General features: G+C 32.5%; 1 protein-coding gene across 2 annotated transcripts in view; it reads left to right on the top strand.

Annotated features, from left to right (window-relative positions):
- Positions 1 to 21,619, top strand: part of LOC143059181 (ecdysone-inducible protein E75-like) — a 96,551-nt gene that overhangs the window by 22,543 nt on the left and 52,389 nt on the right. Inside the window, exon 2 of one of the 2 annotated variants that reach the window (XM_076232673.1) lies at positions 8,234 to 8,317. The exons of the other annotated variant lie outside the window; for it this stretch is intronic. The gene's annotated coding sequence lies outside the window, so the exon portion shown is untranslated. The remainder of the gene's footprint in view (positions 1 to 8,233; positions 8,318 to 21,619) is intronic. 2 annotated transcript variants of the gene reach the window in all.

Raw genomic sequence — 21,619 nt, 5'->3', positions numbered from 1 at the left:
TGCGATAAAGGGTGCGCATCAAAGTTGCGCGATATGGATTAAACAGCAGGCTATTTATCACATATGCAAAACTACTGTATTTACTACTAAACATATGATAAAAATAAATATCTTTAATCAATGAATTCAAATAGCAAAAGCTATGCAATTAACAGATATATACTTATTCAGCTTCATGTAAATTATTTAACAATGAAATACATTAAATATGAAATTTGGAGTTTTACCAAGGGAGCTAATAATTAATTTATAACACTGTCTGCCACACAGCATTTCGGGGGCTCTCCCTCTGGTATCTTTCGTCCCTCTTTTATAGCTGATTATGCGGGGGCTTTTCTAGTTATTGGGGGCATTATGATATGACCTATAGTTGTTAATTTCTGTGTCATTTAGTGTCTTGGCAATCATAATACATATTCTTTAATATATATAGTGATGTCGTTATTACGACATAGCTATGTCGTTATTACGACAAGTTATGTCGAAATTACGACAAAGCGATGTCGTTATAACGACATATTATGTCGAAATTACGACATAGAGATGTCGTTATAACGACATGTTATGTCGAAATTACGACATGCTATGTCGTAATTACGACATAAATTTTTTTTTTGAATGGCCCTTATCGGCTTCCGTAGTATTGCCTAAAGAATGGACAGAAATTATTCATAAAAATATTCATAAGAGAAATGTTTCTCGCTCTATAAATATTAATGTCATTTTCAAAGATAAATTGTCAGAAATTTCTATGTGTTCGACAAAAGAATTGTATTTATTACTTACTAGTAAACTATGTCAGCATCCTATTTGCTATAAAAAGTGGACGGAAGTTTTTGAGATTGAAGAGAATGATCTTTGTAAAGTATGGAAAAACGTTAATTTTTATTGGAAACCATCTATATTAATGGATCTAGATTTCAAAATAGCACATTATTGTATTTTCACAAATTCTAAACTTATGACTATGAAACTTATAAATTACAATGTATGTGATGTATGTGAAAAGGAAGTAGAAAATATCACTCATTTATTTCTATTATGTTCTGAATTAGTAGAATTTCATCTGTTTATGCAACAAAAGTTGTCAGTTTTATTTGATAATGTTGATTCTGACAAAATTGATAATTTAGTGTATGAAGAGGTATTTATGTTTGGTTTATTTGGATCTATCAAAGGCGTAAATGTAAGTTTTGTCAATTTCATGTTATCTGTAGCAAGATATTGTATCTTCAGAAGAAGGAATTTACTTAAAAATTTAAACAGTAATGTTGATCTTATTAGACTATTTAAATACACTGTAAAACATTATATAACTTACCTGTATGAATATTTGTGTGATGCAAGATGTATGAGAAATGTTTTTGAGAAACACTTTTTAAAGAATAATATTCTGGTACAAGAAACCGAAGGTGTCATAACATTTAATTTCTAATTATTGTGCTGATTATATATGTGATTATACTTAAAAACATTGCCTTGTGATATTTTTGTGTAATATGTAATATATCTGTTGTATATATATGTTGAAGAATTGAATAAAGATAAAAAAAAAAAAGAAAAAAAAAGATTGGAAAATGAACCGAGTTATCTAAAGGTAATCACAGAGAGGGACTAGCAAGCAATTTTTAATTGTAGCTTATTTAACGTTAAAACAACTTTCCACTATAAACAAATGTTACTTTATCCTAATATAAGGACCTTGTTAGCTAAATCTACAAATTTTATAAGATATTATGAACTTTTATTACAATAGATTAATATGCTACTAAAGGTATTGAAAATGTCATTGTATCCATATTTGCATTATGAAGGCTAAGGTTCATAAAATGTATTTGGTATTTTAAATTAACTTTTTTGGATTCATTTTCAAGAAGTAAAAGGAAATATGATAAATGGCAGTCACTTTCCAGATCGACAAACAAGTAAGCACTTCAAGCGGGAACTAAGTTTAGTTATTTTTAGAAAAACGGCTTGACACGTTCCTATAAACTAACACAGATTTGTTCACATGTCATGAAGCTTGGTGGGGTTTTCAGAATAGAGAATATTGAACAAAAAATGCAGAATAAAGGGATGAAAAGAAAAAATTAGGTCAAACAACGAAGAATAAAGTAAAATTGGGTGCAGAAATATAAGGAATAGAGATTATTGAAGTGCTGGAACAGGGACTTTCTGTTCTAAGTTACATGTAGTATAGAAAGGCCCTGGCTAGAATAACGAGAATAATGATCAAAAAGTCCAGATTAAAGCCTTAGGGCAAACTGAGAAAATTAATGAATTGAGAATAATACATCCTGATGAAAATATAAAATAGGTAAAAATGGAGTGCTCAAAATAAAGAATAGAGAATCATGGATAAAACAAAAATAGAATATAGCTAAGAATAAATGGACTAACTCATTTGAAAATATAGAGGTACCTCAAATCCAAGTTTGCGTGGCTTTTTTGAACCAATCATAATTCTCTTTGTATCTTTTAAAAATATCTATCTAGTATATCTTTGCAACAGATAAAAATATTCGGTTTTTTTTTTTTTTGGAATTAAGTTTCTGAAGTCATCATTCTTATCTTATTAAATTATAAGATATATTACAAGAACAGAAATTGTTTTCACAATAAAGACTATTACTTAGTACTGTATATCGAATTATGTTTATTCCTATCGTATGTTTATTCCTACGTGGTTTAATAAAAAAAAGTTTATCAGCTGATCACAGTACTGTATATCGTATTATGTTTTTCCTACGTCGTTTAATAAAAAAAAAACGATTATAGCATATTTATGAGGTCAATACAGGATATATCGACCCAAAAAAGTATATCAACCTCGGACGTCGTCCTCAGTCAATATACTTCTTTCAGGTCAATATATCCTTGTATCGACCTCATACAAAGGCTATAATTGTATAAGTTCTGTTAAAACGTAAATGCTAGGGCGTGGACCATTGATTTTGTCATTTCTCTTACTAAAAATAAGTAAGAAAAAAATAAAATTAAACATTAGAGTTTTAAAATATCTTTCCATTGTTTGTTTTGTAAGAAAATATGTTATTGTACTTTTTTTATTATTAAAGTCGAAAAATACTTGTCCAGAGCAAGGATTTGTACATATAAATCCTTGTACAGATAATTTAAAGACGAATGGTCTACGCCCTACCATTACATTATCTTCTATTAATATGATAAAATTTGGGTTTTCGGATTCCCATTTTACTAGCAAGGAATACCAAGTCTAAATAAAGAACTGAACCATGTATGACAATTGAATAATTTATTAATAAAGAGAATAAATAGGTGTTGTGGTCTAATTGAAGATGAAAATGATATTAATGATGTGTAAAAGAAAACAATACAAAGAGACACGTATTGTGTAAACTAATATTATTTGTAAGAAGGTTAAAGAAAAAAGCAGTATTAGAGGGCATATATGGGGTTTGCAGAATAAAGAGTATACTGGAGGAGATAAAGGGGGAAATAAAGAACTGACATAAAAAATAAGCCGATAAATCATGATAAAGAATAGTGAAACAAAATAAAACAAATTAATAAAACAAAAATAGAGGATAATTAGCAAAATGAATTAAGAAAATTGAAAAATGGTAAAAAAAATATAAAGATTTAAGAAATTAAAGACTCCTAACCAGACCCTCAAATTATGTATGAAGTACTAAAGGCACAGTATCAGTATCAGCTTTTCATTTAAATAGCTAAATGATGGGTTTTCCCAAAATAAATGCAAACAAAAGAAGTTTCCAGGTTATATATTGATTCCAAAATTATCTTCTTTGATAACAATAAACCTACGAAACCTAATTCCTACATCAGCATAAATATTAAAACAAGTAAACAAGATAAGAAAGTAAAGAAGGAGAAGTCAGATCAATTACCTGTATTCAATTGTCTGATTAGATTTAGTGCATTCTTATATGGATTACTAGAACACACCCGTCATATCGCGGGTCCGTGACTGAATTAAAGTATATAACTATGCGCAAGCCTTATTTTAGTATTAGTATTGTCATCTGATAAACTCATGCCGATTATAAGATACACAGTTTTCTCTGCTTTCAAATCTTTCTGTTTGAACCCGTCGAACTGGAACTTTTTTGATCAGTATGACTTTCTAAGATGACAATACGAATACCAAAGATCTAGACTTAAAAAAAAAAGGCGCGTAGGTACATTTTTCAATTTGTTAGCCGGCATGACGTCAAACAGTGAATCAAATAGTTCAACTTTATTTATAACTAATATAGAACAATGCTGTTGATTAAAAAATATTCCATTCCAGGCCCCTTTGTTTTCCAAATAATTAATATTACCAATAATTGATAGGTCCCAGGTCGACGGATTCAAACAGAAAGATTTTGAAAGCAGAGAAAACTGTGCATCTTATAATCGGCATGACTTTATCAGATGACATTACAAATACTAAAATAAGGCATATGCATATGCTTATATACTTTAATTCAGTCACGGACCCGCGATATTATGGGTGTGTTCTAGTGTATATAAAAAGAAAGACAATCGTCCTATTTTCTAATTGTCTTATTTAACTTTTTTTGTCTTATCGAGTTCCGAACAAAGACCCCGGAGACTTTGACTAGTTGATTCTCATCGCTAACTTTAGTGGTGGCTAGCTTGACTGGTCGCCAGCTTGAGTCAGCGCGCACTTGGATGTTCTCAATAAATCTAAAAATGCATCAGTGAGGATAATTTGTTACTTGGCAGTGTGTCTGAGTATTGTATAGTGTGGTCCATAAACGGTACACAAATACAGACACATACAGGGAGGTATGGACGATCTATTTCACTAGCTTAATGAATGTTAAGATTTGTTCCGAACGGACGGATTTTTCTACACGTTCTACGATATATTAGCAGCCACTATAGTTAATTTCTTCATACGTTCCGAGCTTTTTGGTTAAAATTCATCAATAAAAATGGATTTGCTTATCATCAAAACTGGGTAAATTTTCATCTGTCATTTTGGTACGTCTGATAATGAATTGTAATATTTATATATCATTCATCATTGAGTGCAACATATTTATTTATGTAGAAGTGTTATTATTTATCAGCAAAAAGGTTTGGTTGTGTATGGCAATTTCAACAGAAAAAAAGACAAGATAGTACAGCAAAGAAAATACGCCGAGAAAAACGCACCAAAGAGAAAACCTGAACATTGGGATAATTCGTGTCAACAGGCCTTAAAATTGAGGATTGATACGATCCATAATGCTATACAAAATCAGTGATAAGGGACAATTCGATAACAGAAAAATAGCCGCAATTTTGATTTCATTCCAAACCCATCACTATAAAACATCTTCTGAAAGTGGAAAAATTGAGATAATAACACCATTCCTGTCTAATCAGACATAATTGTCTTTTTAAAAACAAGCAAAAAGTTAAAATCAATGTTTATTACTTGTATGTAAATCAAAATGTAAATCAGAAAGTAGTCCTCTTATTTTTGGGGCTGACACACCTCAGGAGATAGTTTATGGATCAGCTGATTGTCCGCCTCCGTATGCAAGAATTTTCTCGATGTGTTGAAGACCCATTGGTGGACTTTGGCTGTTTTTTTAATCTTTGCTCGGGTTGCTGTCTTTTTGATACATTCCCCATTTCCATTCTCAATTTTATATTCAACTATATGTATGTTACGCCGTTTTGAGCTTGTGTATAAAAAAAAGAAGAAGACCATGCATCTTTTTCTAATTGTCTTACCGTATTTAACTTTCTTTGTCTTATTAACTTCCGAACAAAGACCCCGTAGACGAATGGGTCAGTATACATCAATGCTGTGCATGTGCCAATGAGTTCCGAACAAAGACCCGGGAGACGAATGGGTCAGTATAACTCAATGCTGTGCATGTGCCAATGAGTTCCGAACAAAGACCCCGGAGACGAATGGGTCAGTATACATCAATGCTGTGCATGTGCCAATGAGTTCCGAACAAAGACCCCGGCGACGAATGGGTCAGTATAACTCAATGCTGTGCATGTGCCAATGAGTTCCGAACAAAGACCCCGGAGACGAATGGGTCAGTATAACTCAATGCTGTGCATGTGCCAATGAGTTCCGAACAAAAACCCCGGCGACGAATGGGTCAGTATAATTTAATGCTGTGCATGTGCCAATGAGTTCCGAACAAAGACCCCGGAGACGAATGGGTCAGTATAACTCAATGCTGTGTAAGTGCCAATGCTATGTAAAGAGTTTTCTCAAAGATAGCTGAAGCTAGCCTCCGGGTCGGAATTTTTCGCTTTGTTGAAGACCCATTGGTGGCCTTATTCTGTTTTTTCTCTTTGGTCGAGTTGTTGTCTCTTTGACACATTACCAATTTCCATTCTCAATTTTAGTATTTAAGAAAATCTTTACCAATAAGTCTTCGTAAAGTTTGTTCCTTTTAAACAACACTCTTTATCGAAATAAATCTAGGAACTGGTTCGATATTCTATTTCATGGGAATACTTTAATGTACATATAAAACTGTTGACTTTATTTCCCTATTCATCAATTTATTTGCAGAAAAGCTGAAGCTTGTATATGTTAAGCTACATAGTTCAGAATGTTTTTCTTCTACTTTTCCTTTTTTCTTGTGCCGATCGAAATTCCAACAAGAGTGCACACGCTGAAATGTCTCGCCTTCTATACTAATCATTGATATTATGTTGATAGTCCTAAGTATAAAGCTAAGCTTTATAACAACTGTACCATAAACTTAACATTAACCAAGATAACTAAACAAAGACCAATGAACCTTGAAAATGAGGTCAAGGTCAGATGAACCATGCCAGGCAGACATGTACAGCTAACAATGCTTCTATACAACATATATAGTTGACCTATTATTTATCGTTTAAGAAAAATAGACCAAAACACAAAAACTTAACACTGTGCAATGAACCGTGAAAATGAGGTCACGGTCAAATAAAACCTGCGCGACTGACATAAAGATCATAAAATATTTCCATACACCAAATATAGTTGACCTATGGCATATAGTATTAGATAAAAAGACCAAAACTCAAAAACTTAACTTTGACCACTGAACCATGAAAATGAGGTCAAGGTCACATGACATCTGCCCGCTAGACATGTACACCTTACAATCATTCCATACAACAAATATAGTAGACCTATTGCATATAGTATGAGAATAACAGACCAAAACACAAAAATCTAACTATAACCACTGAACCATGAAAATGAGGTCAGGGTCAGATGACACCTGCCAGTTGGACATGTACACCTTACAGTCCTTCCATACACCGAATATATTAGCCCTATTGCTTATAGTATCTGAGATATGGACTTGACCACCAAAACTTAACCTTGTTCACTGATCCATGAAATGAGGTCGAGGTCAAGTGAAAACTGTCTGACAGACATGAGGACCTTGCAAGGTACGCACATATCAAATATAGTTATCCTATTACTTATAATAAGAGAGAATTCAACATTACAAAAAATTTGAACTTTTTTTTCAAGTGGTCACTGAACCATGAAAATGAGGTCAAGGACATTGGACATGTGACTGACAGAAACTTCGTAACATGAGGCATCTATATACAAAGTATGAAGCATCCAGTTCTTCCACCTTCTAAAATATAAAGCTTTTAAGAAGTTAGCTAACACCGCCGCCGCCGCCGCCGCCGGATCACTATCCCTATGTCGAGATTTCTGCAACAAAAGTTGCAGGCTCGACAAAAACCATCGGCATAAACAAGATATGTAAGATACTTCATTTTCTGAAAAAAAGCTTAAAGTATATTTTTTTTATTTTTGTTTTATTATTTTTATTTATTTTTTTGTATATGGTGGACCTTTACGAGCATACGTTAGATGCAGGACGGTTCGTGGCAGAAAACATTAGAATTTGGTTTGTATAATGAGAAACATTATAATTTTAGCCGTTTATTAGAAACAATTTGTATTACACGTAGATACAGTCTTTCCATTTTCCCTGCCTTTCGAATGTGAATAACAGTGCTTACGTCACCATAAATGGGAAACTCCAAATTGATAAATATGTATATAGAGTTTATAATAACATCAAGCTCCTCCCATTTATTATATTTTACAACCCTATTTGATGTAAATTGTAGAAATTCAAATATTAAATTACATATATGAGTATACATTAATGTTTCGTCCTATAAAACAAAACATTAGTGCATCTGCTTGCATACATGTAGAAGTCCCGTTTATATATTTTAGACAGGCAATTGGTTCCATTCTTGAATATCTACTTTTCACAACGAGGCTGTTGTTAAATCCTAATTTTGGAAACTTTGACCAACTGTAAGTAGACCAGTAGATTTTAGTTGAACAATAAATTGTAATTAATCAGTTACTGTAGGTTGTACTTGACCGTTCAATGATTGCATTTAAAGACATTGCTATATTTGTATTATGAGCGGTTACTGCAGCTTTAAAAAAGCCAAATCATAACTAGTTACCAATTCTCAGAACTAAAAATTATGTATTCTATTACATGTATGTATTTAATAATGACTAATGGCGTTTATTAGATATAGCTGAGGAAAAACTGACAAAATTGAAAAATGTTAGAATCCTGTAAAATATTTAATTTACAGTTAGTGTTCCTGGTCACATATCCTTTAAAAGTGACACTGTTGTTTGCAAGACCCAAATAAAGGTGTCTGCAAAATTTCGTTGTTGTATTGAATCTTTTATTGCTGAGAATATGGTATTGCTATTTTAAAGGATGCACAGTACAGTCTTATTGCTTATAGTTGATCCTCTCCATTACTAATTAGTAATCAGAAGAAAAGAAAAACTTGTTTTAATACATACGGACTTGATTTTAAAATAAAATGTTCACGAACGCTGTAAAGACTTCTTGTTTGATTGCAGACAGTACCATTTAATAAATGTTTGCTACTTTAGGAATAACACCTCTTACTGAAAGCCCTCCTGTTTCTATGCTATATTCTGTAATTTCAAGCAGTTATAGCAATTGTATCCATTCATGTCAAAGCTATACATTATCGTTATCTGTGCCGAAAAAAAAAACATAATATAACTTTATATATGTATATTAGAAAGCGGAAGTTGGGTAGTACAAAAACAGGTACTTCTACATGTTAAATATGTCCTCCTGTCCAAATTACAATTGCTTTATTTTTTTTAAACGAGGATTCTGCTGTGATCCCAAGTCCTGAAGGTTAAAGTTGATACAAACATTACTCATATATTTTTTTCTAAATGCCAAAGTTACAGCTACAAATGTATAATATGTAAGAATTATTTTGTGTAAAATATAAATAACTTTCTTATATGTTCTCTCTGACAGGATCGAATTAGAGGTTATATTATACGGTAAACTAAATAAATGTTTACGGCGTAAAAGGGGGGGGGGAGTCGATGTCGGTAGTTTATGTGATCTATTGTAATTTCCAGCATGTTTGAAGATTTATGCTTTTCTTTTTAGGGATTATACATGTATCATTTTGAACACAATAATTTGCAATCAATTTTTGTTTTTGAAATCATTGTATGATCTTGTATGGTAATGCCACGATCATGTGTTTGCTTTTTATACGACCCCAAAAAATTTTGGGTTCGTATAATGGTATGATGTCGTCGTCTGCGTCGTCTGCGTCGTCGTCGTCCGAAGACACTTTGGTTTCCGGATAATAACTTTAGTTAAAGTGAATAGATCTTAATGAAATTTTTTCAGAAGGTTCAATACCACAAAAGGAAGGTTGGGATTTATTTTGGGGATGATGGTCCGAACCGTTTAGGAATTAGGGGCCCAAAAGGGGCCAAAACAAGCATTTTTCTAGTTTCAGGATAATAACTTGTTTACCAGTATTTCAATTGCTCTGAAAGTATACTGCAATGTTTTAAATCGCAAGTAGAAGGTTTGGATTCATTTAAGGGGTTATGGGGCCAAAGTTTAAGAATTAAGGGCCAAAAAGGGGCCAAAACAAGCATTTATCTAGTTTCTAGACAATACCTTGTGTGTAATTGCATGGATCTCTCTGAAATTGTACCACAATGTACCATATAACAAAGGGGAGGCTGGGATTAAATTTTGGTTTAATTGCCCTAAATATGTAGGAATTAAGGGCCAAAAAAGGGCCAAAAAGAAGCATGTTTCTAGTTTCCAAACAATCATGACAATAACTTGTGTTTAAGTGTATGGATCTCTCTGAAATCGTACTACAAGGTTCAATATTACAAAGGAAAGCATGGCATTGAGTTTAAGGGTTATTGTTCCAAGGGGGGTTTTCAATAAATTGGGGGGGATCTCAGTTTACCCTTTTTTTAAGGGATTTTTTTTTTCAACATTTTTCAAATTTCAAATTTTGAAAAGTTTCAATAAGAAATATTCAATTGCACAGTATTAAGCAATAGATGTGTTAGATCTTGAACCACATTAATTTTGTGGCAAAAACCTATATTATGTCAAAAATTTGATCACAATCAAAATTCAGACAGTATCAAGCTTGAATATTGTGATCAAAATTGGCCCAACTGTTCAGGGTTCGACCACTGGGGTCGTATAAAGCTGCGTCCTGCGGAGCACCTGGTTTAAACATGACATGAATTTAGTTACGTTGAAATTGTCCTATCTGTTCGTTCTCGTACATTTATCTTTTTGGTATATTGTATTGTTGGATGGATATCTTACTAACATACATGTACATGTATATGTTACATACTTATCGATTAAACGTATTGTTGTCTTCCAATTTTTTAGAAAATGAGTTCATATAATAACTTTGCTTACATTTCAGTTGATAATTTTGATCAAGTGATAACTAATTGAATTTAATAATTATCGTATGACTACCTCTCGTGTACTTGACAAAGTGTTGTGTCGTATTCCATTTTTGCGCCTGTCCCAAGTCTTTGAGCATCTCTCGTCCTTTGTTATATGTAGTCTTGAATGTTTGTTTTGTTTTCAAATTTGATTCATTTATATGTTTTGGAGTTTATTGTGTCGTTTATTTTCACTGACCTAGTACACATTTTTTGTATAGGGCGGGATTTTCGCGCTGTGTTGAAGACTCATTGGTGGCCTTCGGCGGTATTTTGCTCTTTGGTCGGGTTGTCTATTTGACGTATTCCCCATTCCCATACTCATTTTTATTTACCTTAAATTCCCTTACTGTATCAAATACTTCTTGGACTAGTATAAACATGATAAATGACATCGCAATTTGAATTTTTAAAGTATTATTGTACCACAATTTGAAATATTTGTAAAAAAAGATCAACCTGTTTGATTCCGTATAGTATACCACGTGAACGCATATATATATATATATATATATATATATATATATATATATATATATATATATATATATATATATATATATATCTTTTTTTTTGGGAGTCTTTTATTTCTGCAAAAAATAACGTAACATATAGTGTTGACCTGATACAAGATATAGCAGAAAGTATTTTTTTGCCGATAGCTCTGTTCGATTTTAAAGCTAAACCTTGTGTTATAGCTATTTTGTTAACTTGATATAGAGTTAATTTATAGCAAATCTGATATTTCAATGTTTTTGAAATGTGACTGCAATATGTATGAGTTCAAACACTCCACTGAACTGAACTGAACTAGATATAGGAAGATGTGGTATGCGTACCAATGAGACAACTCTCCATCCAAATAACAATGTATAAAAGTAAACCATTATGGGTCAAGGTACGGCCTTCAACCATTCTGCATTGTATAGGCGCTCTCTTTCCCTCTTCACTTGTCGGATATCAGTGAAAACGGTATATACGAAAAAAAATGGTTGAAGTTTTTGTCTTTGAGTTGATTAAACATATGCTGCTTTTGGGAACACGGAAACGCTGTTCGTCTATTAAAACACAATTTAAAATAATTGCGTGGTTTAATTAGTCCGACTTGTGTATATTACTTTTGTTCGGAGTCTTATTCAAATCATAAGAAGGATAAAACGCACACCCATTATTAATCAAACAAACACGTTGAAGTCTCACACAGTCTGAAAAAACTTTTTTTCTAAGTTTTGATATAGGACTTTCATTTGATTTTATTTACTGTGCTTAACGAAGTAAAGTGAAACTTAAAATAATCATTCTAAATCGTGGTTCGTTAATTTGCACGGTTCACTGAAGATGCGAATGTGACAGTCCGAATTGGGCTTGATATCATTTATATACATACGTGTATTTATGTGTTTTTTTTTTTTTTTTTTTTAGTTTTTTTTATTATTTCAAAAGATTTGAACTTGTTAGTTGTATTTGTAATATTACCCTAGACCGTGATAAGCTTACAGCAAGCAGACTCAAGACAGAGAGAAACATTGGATCTAATCAGAAGCTAAATTTTAAAATGTAGGGAGTCTGAGAGGGAGACTTTCATTTTTACAGTCTTTAATTTATGACCGTTAATTTGTGTTATTTTTTTTTCTTCTATTCTTTATAAGTTTTGATCATTATTCTCCTTTCTTTGTAAGTGTTGTCCATAGTTCTATTTCTTTATATTTAAACCCTTCGTTGATCTTTATTCCGTCAACTCCATGCACACAATGTACCATCCATATCCTTCTTTCGCAGCGTTATAGATTAAAATTTTACGTGCAATCTAGATGAATATTACATAATTCTAGAAACGATATTTTTTTCAAACTTTGCGTAAAATGCTTTAATTTTTAATAGAATTTCATTCCAACAATAGATATTTTGAAAGTATGTTACATTATATAATCTTAATATGATTTCAACATTTGAATTATATTTTTATATTATCTGCTTGCATTGCATTTCTTTGTCTAAGTTGACTCTGGCATTCTAGTTTAATATGCTAGATCGAGGATATTATAACTTCGGTTGCAATGAAATGCAGTGATTTAAGGTGGTAATCAACACTTTCACTAAAATAATGATTAATTTGGCTCGTTTAATTTTCATAAAATTTTGTCAAAATATTTACTTTGACACTTCAACAAAAATATATATTTTTTAAAATTTTGATCCAACCGTTTTGTCAGAAAGATTACACTGGTTATAAAGCAATTTTACAAACACCGATTTCATCATTGAGAAGCTTAATCTTCCTTTTACAACACAACGTAATTAAAACGTTTAGCTGACTTTACAGAGTCATGATCTCCCTGTAGTGTTAGGTATCACCTTAACAGTCAACTGCAAACCTATGACACCCGTTGGGTGCTAATTTCTTTATGCTTGTAGAGTAAGACTTTTGTAAACGTTTTAGAGTAAGTCTAACTAAATCCTATAATTGCACTCCCCTTTGGAACTGTAAATCCGTTGTCAAATACGTTAAAATGTATGGCTTATGTGGTCGAGTGGTCTAAATATGTCATCTTCTGTATCACATGCATGTAAGCACAACCATGAGGTTGTTTGTTCAAACCCCGTGCCATAATCTTTAAATGACATGAATTGTCAGTTACCCGGCTGTATTCCTCCTCCAACAAAATCTGCCTTCTTATTAAGATTGTCATCCAAACACCATCAATCAATCAATCAATCAATCAATCAATCAATCAAACAATCATTTAGTCGAGTAAACATCTATCTTATATTTATTTTGGTCCAGTCAAATTGATTTCGAAGTTCTTGACTAAAATGTGATACGCTTGACGCGCGCTTCGTCTATACATAAAACTCATCAGTGACGCTCAGATCAAAATAGTTAAAAAGCCAAACAAGTATAAAGTGTAATAGCATTGAGGACCCAACATTCCAAGAAGTTGTGCCAAATACGACTAAGGTAATCTGTGCCTGGTTCTATCCAACGTTAAAGACCTTATGATCAACTTCAATCAGTCAGATGAACTTTTCATAGCATATATAAATATATTTTGCATATTTGTTTAAAATATTTTTTTGGAATAAATAATCTGAATAAAGTAAAAAATGATTTTTTTTCGCTAAATTCGCTATTTGTCGCTAAATTATTCTTCTTGTCGCTTCTTGACGCTTTTTGTCGCTAAATTCTTGTCGCTAAATAGTGTGACCGGTTCGTATAACGGATTGTTTCGTATTTGCGCACAGTGGCGGATCCAGAAATTTTCATAAGTGGGGGCCCACTGACTGACCTAAGAGGGGGCCTGCTCCAGTCACGCTTCAGTGATTCCCTATATGAGCAACCAAATTTTTTCCCAAAAAGGGGGGGGGGGCGGGCCCCCTGCCCCCCCCCCTAAATCCGCCTCTGGCGCACGTTTAAGGATGCGCTCGGTTGGTGAGTTCCAGACGATCGGAATGCACGGAACCAACCGGAAGTTCAATAAATCAAGACAGAACTGTGTTCTGAACGAGTTCCAAGTGTGCTGAAAAAAATAGTAGGTGCTGACAGAATTCACAATGGCGGAGAAGGGAACTGAAAGATGAAGATCCAATAATCTTTAGCTTTCAGTGGAATAAAAACTGCAAATAAATAATCTGTTCAATCAATGATTTCTATAGTACGTATAGTACGACTATACAAATCATTGAATTCAATGTATTTCAACGTACTTAACCATTAAGCATTGTTTTTAGGGAAAATATGCAATAAAACTCTATTTTTCTGTAAGAATAACACTTTATAGTGGCCGTCTGATGTCTTTTTCTTATAATGATAATCGTGACAACTTTGAAGTCATGCAGTCTTTTTTATTTGGACACTGAAAAATGTAATGTCCTGTTCGGAAATGCCAAAAGATTCAACCTACGAAAATTAAAATTATTTATTATCATTTCATATTTTTTTATATATTGTTATGAATTTAGTAAAATAAAATAAAAGATTCAACCAAAACAATAAGAAACGCAATCTACAATGCCGACTTGTTAACTTAATTATTTTTCATTTATATAAATACTAGCAGGCCGAGTTTATTATCATCCGAGTTTTCGATATGCCGAGTTTGTTCCTTTAGGCCACGTTTACCAGCAGTAATATACATCCGCTTCCAATTCGTTCGATTAACTTCTGGATTCAAACCAGACGGCACCTGTTCAGAACACGACAACCAAGCGCACCCTAAAACTTATATCTTCTTTTATTCAAATATATGAGGGTCTACATAGGGTTTACGGAATAGAGGAAAATTGACAATAAAAAGAGAAAATAACAGAGCATATGGAAAATTTGAAAAAATAAAATAGCCCCCCCCCCCCCCCCCCCCCCACACACACACACACACAAAGAAGCAGAAATGTGGTTGCAATAATATGAAATACAAAAACTCCGTCCTAGTTTTTTTAACAAATATTTTGAAAATAAACTTGTCTAGTCGTATTGATTATTTGTTTTGTTATTCCATTTTTTTTTGTGAATGCCGTTTCCTTGAGTTTTATCTGAAGCCTACTTTCTACGCAAAAGAAAGTATAAATATCCATGTATTATCTGAATCAATGTTCATTGATTCTTTATTGTGATAGTTAGTTATGGATCATCTGGTCCATAGGTACCGGAGTGGACATACAAATTCACTAGGAACTGGTCCATAGGTACTGGAGTGGACATACAAATTCACTAGGAACTGATCCATAGGTACCGGAGTGGACATACAGATTCACTAGGAACTGGTCCATAGGTACTGGAGTGGACATACAAATTCACTAGGAACTAGTCCATTGGTACCTAGCAGGACTTTGTACTAAGTTATGATCTTTCTTCTTCTTCTTAATCCACTTCGTGGGACATAGGGCGACCACAGTAGCTTTCCATCTTTTCCTGTCCTTTGCTAGTTTCTTTGCTTCACCCCATGTTTCACTAAACACTAAGTTATGATGGCGATAGTTAATAATGGATCGGTCTATTGGTACCGGAGTGGACATAGTAATTCACAAGAAACTAGTCTATTGGTACCTTATGTTATGTATTTTATGGTGATACTGTACAAAGCTAATCTTTGACTGTGTACAATGGGATGAGGATTGTGTACATTATGTATATGGGGTTCGTCTATTATAACTATAAACATGTACATGTACATGAGGGACTTGGAAGTGTATAAGATGTTTTCAATAGCTAGTCTACACTTTGTATCATTGTGTATGGAATAAGTGTTAATCAAGGGATTTAGTACTAAGATTTTGTGAAACAATGTAACTTACAATGGGTTGTTCCATTGATTAATAATATATATAGTTTTAATCTTAACAAGTCTTTTGATTGTCGGCTGTAAGGTATTTTGTCTATTAGCTCATATACATTTTTGTACCTTATTTTCTCATGTGACCCTGATGTCATCGACGAATTTTTTATAATTTGCTCCATACAAATGAAATTTATAATTAGGTTATAACATCTTATAACGAATACTGATCTGTTATATTTTTTCTGTCTTTTTGAAATCACCTAAAAAATGTGGTGCAGATTTCTAAAGAAACGCTACGCGGGCTATTCAGTGTGCACCACATTTTTATGTTGTGTCTTCATAGACAGAAACGTAGTACACTATCTGATACGGTCATTCGGCAATAACAAAGCCGCGTATTGGTGCCAATTTATAAAGAAAGTTTACAAACGGCTAGTCTCTTTGGTTACCATGAATTTGAATCATTTAGTAACAAATCTCCTGATCCGCCCCATCTGCAATGGCTGATGTATCCGAGATTGTATCTCGATTCTCTACACGATATCATACGATCTCGTTTTGAAATGAACTTTTGACATCAAAGATCAGACGGGGAATTGTGTTATTACTCTGTATTCATCACAAGTGCACAATGTATGTTCACGATTATCCTTTTTTTCTATGATAAATCGTCCGATAATGTGTCGCCTCGCTCCGCTCACCGAAAAACATTCTGTATCTTGCCTTGATATTATTGTCAATTTCAAACTATTAAATATGCATTTAAATCAACATTACATTTCGCTGCATATCGATCAAAAGTTATTATCCCACTAACCTCGAACTGTATGCACTATTATTGAATTATTGAATGACGCATCGACGCATACACTTATTATAAATAACAGGGATTATAATGATATAATGAACTTTATGTACTACAATATACACTGTTTTAAAGACCAAATTGTCTATGTAATATAGGGTTATTGCATGAATATTGGGGAATATTGTCCCGAGTAGAATTTTATATTGCACGGGCTTGCGAGTGCAAAATATGTTCTACGAGGGACATTATTCCCCAATATTCATGCAATAACCCTTATATTGTATAGCAATATACTATTTGAAAGTAAAAATTGGTTTAAACTAAGATTTTGTCGGTGATGACGTCATAAATTTTGAAGATTTTATTCAATAATATCAGATTATTACATGTCATTTTTCATATCGCATGTTTTATCACCCCTAGGTTTTATATCACCCCAAGAGCCGCATGGCTCGAGGACTGATATTGACCAAGGGCTGATAAAACATGCGATATGAAAAATGACATGTGATGATTTTTTTATCATATGCTTCAACAATGGAGAAAAATAACAGTTTGATATAAATATATTGATCCTTTTACGTGGTTCCCAAATAGAAGTTCAAAGAGTGAAAAGTTCACGCACGTAGGACCATAAATTTAGTACATTTTCAAAGTAACTTTCTAATTTATGTTTGAAACTTTTGAAAAAAATGCATTTATTTAATTATTTGATTGTTGGTTTATTTTTTTTATATTATTTTACAAAATATACTTTCCAGTATCCAAATATTTGTGATAAATAAATAATAATAATAGCATGTGATAACACTTGAAGCAAGTGATAAACTTTTCATATCAGCCCGCTAAGCACTAATTCGAAAAATATGGAATTTACGTTAAATTAATGCTATTATCATACAGTAAAAATCATATGTTATTTAGTCTAAGTATATAATGATATATGATACCAGGCAATGTATCGTGTATATCAGCCCCTTGAAAAAAGTTGAATTAAACAAGGATCCTTCTCTAAATTTGCTGCCTGCGCACTTTAGCTTTGCAGTATATTTTGATTTACTGAGTTTATTTTTAAGTAATTTTCTTTTTTTTTTTATTTTTGTGTTGAATCTGTCTTTTATACTAAATAACCATCATAAATATTATTTTTCTTTTAAAATTTGATAACTACCCTACAGACTGAAAAATAGCATTTATTTTTCTCAATTCTTTGCAGTATGCAAGTTAATAAATAACTTCGCTATACGAAAATCATTATGTGCAATGGATACTACATAATTATATATGTCAAATAAACGATTGCATACATTTTTTATTCTGTAATATACAGATAAATTGGTTAGGTATAATGAATAGGTGGCGTCGGCTTCTAATAATGGAAAGACAAGCTTGAAACACCTATACAATTTTTTAAAGTTTTTTTATATAAATATAAGGGAGTGTTTTGCTAAGAATGTTATTGAAGTTTACAAACATGTGTATTTAAATATTTTCTTCTGTAAGGCAGCAACCATTTGATTTTCTGTGGGGGGGGGGGGGGGGGGGGCTATGTTTTTTTTTTCTCAGAATCAAAAACAAATTATTTTTTTCTCCAAAAACTGGAAACAAACTTTTTTTTCCAAAAAACCATAGCCCCCCCCCCCCCCCCCCCCGAAATCAAATGGTTGCTGCCTAAGGGCATACGATACAGTTTTGATCCCGTATTTACAGTTTGATGAATATTTTCATATAGGCTATTTTTTGCCTGATTAAATCAAATATGTAATAAAAAATATACCTTCATGTGCTACTTTTTGAGTTAAATGAGGTCGAAATTTTGTATATTTGCTCAAAATTCGGATTTGTGGCCGTATTTTCCCATTCGAGAGAAAGCCATAACTTTTTTGTTTTAAAAGATAAACACAAACTGTTTTTTGTTAAATAATTTGTAATTTCTGTATTTTATACAGTGAAATGCAGTGAAGTTTAGCATTTGATAGTTCATTGATAACATTCTGACGTATCATAAACTAGACAATAGACAATAGGCAATATAGGAAAGGTGTACTGACATAAGAAGTCTCTAAACACATTAACTCCAAATGGAGCTTTCGTTAGTAGAAGCCATATTAACTATGTGTATCAGTGAGAGAAATGTGAAAGCATAAAAATATAGTATATATACCAATACACATAATTAACAGCGCCTGGTGATGTTAATTATGTGTATTGGTATATATATACTATATTTTTAGACAATAGACAATACTTTATTAATAAACCTCAGACACATAGGTGTACAAGAGGACATCATATATACACGTATACACATGTTTATACTCAATACATTCACACTAAACATAATGATACTACATACATGGTAAAATATAGCAAGATGTCAATTTACAAACTACCATAACATTCGACTCAAAACAGACTAACATAAATCACAAGTATCGTGTAAGAATTTTTAAAAATATTGCTAAGTTTTTGTAAAGTTCTACATGACAAAATGTTAAAAGCTGTTTCAATTTGTACTTCGTTGGATTTGCAGTATAATATTGTGGTATATATTTATTTCTAAGCAGTTACATTTCTTGTTTTTGACATTTAAAAAGGTAATGAAATTCATCTCCTATTCCATTTCCACAGAAATGACAAATTCGTGTATTTTTTGGAATTCCGGACCATCTTCCCGTTTCTACAGGAATTTTAAATTTGAACATCTGGGGCCGTGTCAATGAAAGTATCCTAAGACATGTCCTAAGATAGGTCTTAGGACATTATTAAGGATGGTCTTAGGACGTGTCTGAGACATGTCTTAGGATGTAAAACAAAGCTGTCTTAGGACAGTCCTAACTACGATGGTCCCAGGACCATCCTAACACATTTATTTAATTGAAAATATATGTAAAGATTTGTATGACATAGATTGAATTGTATTTTAGGACCTATATGTAAAGAGAGGGAGGATGACTCTTATATAGAAAACAATTAACGAAAAATAAAAGTTAAAGTTTTTACGGAATACTAATAAATACGTTATTAAATATGATAAAAGATATAAATGAATTTAATACGAAAACAAAAGTAAATGGTAACAAAACTTTGTGATATTCGTGCTGCAATTTTAGTACATAAACTAGTTTTGTCCTTAGGTCCACTCGATTTCATTACATGTATCGAATCGGGATTAGGTAAAAAAGAAGTAAACTGTTTCCCATATTTGAATTATTTAAAATATGTTGCTTATGATGATAGTATTGTTTAGGCTTCAAAAAAGGCAGCACGAAATAATTTAATATAATTATTATTATTATTACTATTACATAGCTTTTATATAGCGCCTATCTAATAAACATAATACTCTAAGCGCTTAACATATAAAATTGAAGGAAAATATATATCACAATGCATACAATAATAGCAATTATATATATATGAACATAAGAATAAAACAGAAATTAAATAGAATAATGATGGAAATTAAGAGCATTGACAGGGGAAATATATATCACAATGAATACCATAAAACATATTAAATATAACAGTCAATAAAAGAATAATGATGAAAATTATAAGTATTTACATTCCAGTAAAACACAATGAAAAGATAAATAAAACTGTCTATTCAATAAAATCGTCAAAACTAAAAATTTAAATAAGTTAAAAATAAAAAAAGATCCTATCACTTAAACTTTTTAGAATAATAATAAATTATCACATTTCTTACACATCACAGTACGCCAGTCTAAAAATATGTGTCTTCAAACCTTTTTTAAAACGAGGAAGCGATTGTTCTCTCCGTAAATGAATTGGTAGGTCATTCCACAATGTAGCTCCAGCTCGGTCGAATCGTCTTTCACCGTATGTTTTAGTGCGGACATCTCTTGGATTCGTTATGAGTCCTTCATTTTCTGACCGAAGTGTTCTAATAGGAGCGTATGGTACAATCAGTTCTTTCAAATATTTAGGTGCTTTATCGTGTAATGCCTTAAAAACGTAAAGTAAAAGTTTAAAATGTGATCGGTATTTCACGGGGAGCCAATGTAGCTGCATCAGAACAGGTGTTATAGAGTCAAACTTCCTTTTTCTTGTGATAAGTCTAGCTGCTGTGTTTTGAACGCGTTGTAGTCTTGCTATAGTGGAAGAGTTAACATTATATAGCAAAGCGTTCCCATAGTCTAATCTGGAGGTGACAAGAGAGCAGACTAGTGTCTTACACGCATTTTCGGTGATATACGATCTAATGTTTCCGATGGTTCGAATCTGGTGGTAACATGATTTTGAGACGGCTGTTACCTGCTGTTCCATACTCAAGGTCTTATCAAAGAACACTCCTAGATTCCTAACGCAGTTCGCATCACTTAAAATAGTGCCATCGAAGGGTATCTCATACTTGGATAACTGTTTGACTCGATGTTTCGGAGCAAAGACGATGAGCTCTGTTTTGTCCTGATTTAGTTTCAGCATATTTGATGTCATCCAATCGCTTATCTCTGACAAACACGCTTTCAAACGGTCGGATAGATCGTCCCAATCACCTTCCGGTTTAATCACTTGATATGCCTGAGTGTCGTCGGCATACGAGTGGTAAAGCATTTTATGTCGCCTGCATATTTCACCAACAGGTTTCGAGTACATGCAGTATAACTTTGGTTCTAGAACAGAGCCTTGAGGCACACCATATTGAAGACGTAGATCGTCAGATTGTTTGGTGCCAATACAATTTAATACAATTAAATCTTT

The sequence above is a fragment of the Mytilus galloprovincialis genome, chromosome 14 (assembly GCF_965363235.1).
Source record: "Mytilus galloprovincialis chromosome 14, xbMytGall1.hap1.1, whole genome shotgun sequence".
NCBI lineage: Eukaryota > Metazoa > Mollusca > Bivalvia > Mytilida > Mytilidae > Mytilus > Mytilus galloprovincialis.
The sequence above is the reverse complement of the archived record's forward strand: the minus strand, read 5'-3'. Positions and strand labels throughout refer to the sequence as shown.